Source organism: Natator depressus, chromosome 13, assembly GCF_965152275.1.
Source record: "Natator depressus isolate rNatDep1 chromosome 13, rNatDep2.hap1, whole genome shotgun sequence".
Classification (NCBI taxonomy): Eukaryota; Metazoa; Chordata; order Testudines; family Cheloniidae; genus Natator; species Natator depressus.
This window is the reverse complement of record NC_134246.1, coordinates 34,746,123-34,751,182: the sequence shown is the minus strand read 5'-3', so window position 1 is coordinate 34,751,182 and position 5,060 is coordinate 34,746,123. Positions and strand designations below refer to the sequence as shown.

At 42.2% G+C, this 5,060-nt stretch overlaps 1 pseudogene; it reads left to right on the top strand.

The window, feature by feature from the left end:
• The first annotated feature begins 819 nt into the window (after positions 1-819).
• Positions 820-4,498, top strand: LOC141997506 (olfactory receptor 6N1-like; annotated as a pseudogene).
• The last annotated feature ends 562 nt before the right edge of the window (positions 4,499-5,060 follow it).

Sequence of the window (5,060 nt, the reverse complement as noted above, 5' to 3'; positions counted from 1 at the left end):
AAGGCACTGGATTGATGGGAAACCCCTACTAAACCACTGAGAGTTGCTGCTGCTGTTGTATGTACTGTTGTAGCAACTAATGTATGATTAGGTTCCCAGTGGCTATAATTTGGAACAGCACACACCTAGCAGTAGATAAAAATGAGGAAAGATGTGGTTATGCTGGCTAGGGCCACTAGAGGACAGAAGAATGGAATAGGTACAGCTGTGCTGACCAGTGGCCAAAGTGGAAGGGCAAGAAAGGAGAAGTGATATTGCCAAATGACCAACAGAAGGAAGTGGATAGGGAGGTGAAGCTGTATAATGGTATGTAAGTGGTGAGGAAAGAGCACTGAAGAGAAAAGGACCTGTATGCTGTGTAATGAACTATGGATAATAACACATATTGTGGAATGAGAAACGGGCTGTTACACTAAATAATGGCCACCAGGTGACATGAGTCAAGAATTGGAAACAGGCATCTATAGGAAGAAGAATCTGCTGGAGGAGAACAGAGTAACAGACTGTCATGCTGGGAAATCAACCCTAGATTGCATCAGAGTGGAGGAAATGAGATGGGGTGTCAGAAATACTGACTAGTGACCAATAGGTTGCAGTGGCCAATACAATAATGGTACAGTTATACTGTAAAATGGCCACTAGATGGCAGCATGTTGTAAGAGTGAGATATGAGTGGCTATTTTCAGAAATGCTGTCATAAATATAAAGGGAAGGGTAAACACCTTTAAAATCCTTCCTGGCCAGAGGAAAAACCCTTTCACCTGGAAAGGGTTAAGAAGCTGGGATAACCTCGCTGGCACCTGACTAAATTGACCAATGAGGAGACAAGATACTTTCAAAAGCTGGGGGTAGGGAGAAACAAATCCTCTCTCTCTGTCTGTGTGATGCTTTTGCTGGGGACAGAACAGGAATGGAGTCTTAGAACTTAGTAAGTAATCTAGCTAGATATGCATTAGATTATGATTTCTTTAAATGGCTGAGAAATTAAGCTGTGCTGAATAGAATGAATATTCCTGTCTGTGTGTGTTTTTGTAACTTAAGGTTTTGCCTAGAGGGATTCTCTATGTTTTGAATCTAATTACCCAGTAATGTATTTACCATCCTGATTTTACAGAGGTGATTCTTTTTACTTTTTCTTCAATTAAAATCCTTCTTTTCAGAAACTGAATGCTTTTTCATTGTTCTTAAGATCCAAGGGTTTGGGTCTGTGGTCACCTATGCAAATTGGTGAGGACTTTTATCAAACCTTCCCCAGAAAGCGGGGGGAGGGGGTAACGTTAGGGAGGATTTTTTTGGGGGGGGGGAAACGTTTCCAAACGGACTCTTTCCTAATAATAATAATAATACCGGTTAGACGTTTGGTGGCGGCAGCGATAAGTCCAAGGGCAAAATATAAAATAGTTTGTACCTTGGGGAAGTTTTAACCTAAGCTGGTAAAAGTAAGCTTAGGAGGTTTTCATGCAGGTCCCCACATCTGTACCCTAGAGTTCAGAGTGGGGAAGGAACCTTGACAAATGCACACTAGATGGCAACATGAATTGAATATTAATAATGGGAAAGTGCAAGTACATTTTAACAGGCCATCACCTTGGACAAGCATCTCACAAAAATGTAAGCTGGTGTTTAATCATGATCTAAAATATTTTCCACATAGGATCATTAGCCTTAAATAAAGATGCAGTTATACAAGTCACATTGTACAAGTCCTAGTGGGCATTGTTAGCTACAAAGCTTTGGAGACACCAAGTGAACCAAGTGGGAGAAAGGTTGAAGTGGGCTATTAAAAAGTGTGAAGACTGAATACAAAATATGAGGGGGCATTTACACTTTGTAAATCTAAGGGGAGAACATTTTCCAAATGTATATCAGATGCACCTGCTCATCCCTTCAGTAACTGCAGGTCTCGTCACTGAGAAAAATCCAGTTTCTACAGAGAGAGGAGAGACAAGAACCTCACCTGAGGATCCTGAACCCTGGCAGTCAAACCTGAGAAACAAGAGATCATAACTTCAAGCTGTCCTGTGGTTACAGCTGAGCACTATCTTCTTGACGGCATTTCTATATCACCTTCCAAACAGGGGCATAAATGTGCTTTGTGAAATGTAGAGGGACAAGGTGAGTGAAGTAATATATTTTATTGGACCAACTTCTGTTGGTGAAGGTTTCAAGCTACACAGAGTTCTTCCTCTGGTGAATATTAACAGTTTTACCCTCACTTCGAACAGCCATACCAGTCAGCGTTCATGGCATCATATAACAGAGATGGAGCGTGAGATGCATGTCTGGTGTCAGGTCCTCAGTTGGGGATCTGCCCCATTGACACAAATGGAGCTACCTGGATCCACATCAGCTGAGGATCTAGCTCAGTGTGTTTCCCAATGGGGTGGCGAGTGGTGACTGAGTCTTCTCAGATGGCTTCTAGAGTCAGAGATCAGGACTAGCAGCATTTAAGCATCATTGTTAAGCTCCAGTAGAAGGGAGATAACAGTTGAGAAAGAAATCATCCGATCTGTCATGTCATTACTTGGCTACCAGAGGAATGGACTGTTATAGTAGTCATTGCTCTGATATGGCAGAAGGTGAGCTACATGTGTACAAATGATGTGTTTTTGGACTGAGACCTCGAGCACTTAGCTCTGAAGTCTTCATTAAGCCTTAAAATTTCAGCATGATACCAGGAGAGGAAGGGGAGTTTCTGAATATCGATGGAATTAATTCACAAGGCTCGATTAGCCTTTAATTCTATGTTCTTCCAATTCAATTTTCAGACTCAATCCATGGCAGACTCAGACTGGAGAAATCAAACAGCTGTCACAGAATTCATCCTCCTGGGATTCAAGGATCTCCATGACCTGCAAATTCTTCTCTTCCTGATGTTCCTAGTGATCTACCGTGGCCTGGAACACCCTCATCATGATGCTGGCTGTGACTGATCAGCACTTTCACACTCCCATGTATTTCTTCCTGGGAAACTTGTCCTGCTTGGAGACCTGCTACAGCTCCACCATCTTGCCCAGGATGTCGTGCCAGTCTCCTGACTGGGGACCAAACCATCTCTGTTAGTGGCTGTTTTGCACAATTTTATTGCTTTGGTTCTTTGGCATTTACAGAATGCTATCTCCTTGCTGTGATGTCTTTTGCTCGGTATTTAGCAATATGTAACCCCTGCACTATTCAAATCTTATGAATACCGGGTTTTGCCCGCAGTTGGCTGCTGGGTCATGGTTCAATGGTTGTTTGGCTTCTACCATCATTGTCACATTCCTTTCTCAGTTAATATTCTGTGGGTCAAATGAAATTGACCATTTCTATTGTGATCCCGTCCCACTGATGGAACTTTCCCGCAGTGACACATACCTGACAGTAATGTTCCATTTCATACTAGCCAGTGTTTTCACCCTGCCTCCATTCCTACTACCCTGATGTCCTACGTGTGTATCATCATCACCATCCTGAGAGTCCCCTCTACTACTGAGAGGCAAAAGACCTTTTCCACCTGCTTCTCCCACCTCATTGTGGTGATAATTAACTATGGAGCAATAATGATTGTCTACATTCTACCAAAACATAATACACTGAGAGACCTTGTCAAGGTTCCCTCCCCACTCTGAACTCTAGGGTACAGATGTGGGGACCCGCATGAAAGACCCCCTAAACTTATTTCTACCAGCTTAGGTTAAAAACTTCCCCAAGGCACAAATTCTTCCTTGTCCTTGGATGGGTACTGCTGCCACCACCAAGTGAGTTAGACAAAGATTCAGGAAAAGAACCATTTGGAGTTCCTGTTTCCCTAAAATATCCACCCAAGTCCCTTCACCCCCTTTCCTGGGGAAGCTTGAGAATAATCTACCAAACAAATAGGTAAACCAGATTCTTAAAAAACAGAACTTTATTATAAAGAAAAAAAAGTAAAAGAAGCACCTCTGTAAAATCAGGATGGAAGGTAACTTTACAGGGTAATCAGATTCAAAACACAGAGGATTCCCTTCTAGGCAAGACTTTAAAGTTACAAAAAAAAATTCCAGGAATAAATCTCCCTCTTAGCACAGGGAAAATTCACAAGCTAAAAACAAAAGATAATCTAATGCGCCTTGCCTTATTTACTTACTCTTTTTGCAATATTGAGACTCATTTTAGGAGGAGTTTTCTGACCTGATGCTTCTCTGCTTCCCCGGGGAACACACAAAACAAAGAGCACAAACAAAGCCTTCCACCGCCCCAGATTTGAAAGTATCTTCTTTCCCCTTTGGTCCTTTTGGTCAGGTGCCAACCAGCTTATTTGATCTTCTTAACCCCTTACAGATAAGGAGGAATTCTAGGCTACACTTAGCTGTATGGTTATGACAGACCTGAACAAAATGCTCTCTCTTTGCTACATGGTCCTGACTCCCCTGGTTAACCCCCTCATCTACAGCCTGAGAAACAGAGAGGTCAAGGAAGCCTTGAGCAAAACAGTCACGAAATATTTGGCTTTCACAAAACTATGCGGAGACTCTAACGTAATCACTGTCTAAATCACCCAGGAAGCTTTGAAAACAGGCGATAAGCCCCCATTGAAAAATCTCAACAGTAATGTAAAAAATATGTAGATGATCTCTGTGGAGTTACTGAGATAATCTTTGTAGTGCAGTGCTGCATCGGTGTCACACATATGGGAAAGTGAAGATGTGGACAGCTCTGTCACTCTCACATTTAGCACTGATACACACAGTACAATGGCATTTTTCTCCATGGTGTTGGCTAAACATTCACCCTATGTATAGCAACTGAAAATGCACAGACCTGACATTGGGTAAGGCACAAAATTCACTATAACAGAAAATTCCTGTGTATATCCCCTGTTCATTGTTTCTCTCTGTGAGATAATAAATTCTAGTAATCAAAATCAGACAGTCAAATGCAAACAAAACACAACTGATGACATCATCATGTTTTATTACTGCAGAATGTTTCTTATGCCCCTAGGACACAATGGCGAATCCAGCCAGAGCTCAGGTCAGTGTTGTCCATCAAAATGCAAGGATCGGGGAGTGAGATGGCCATGGTCCCATCACAAGAGT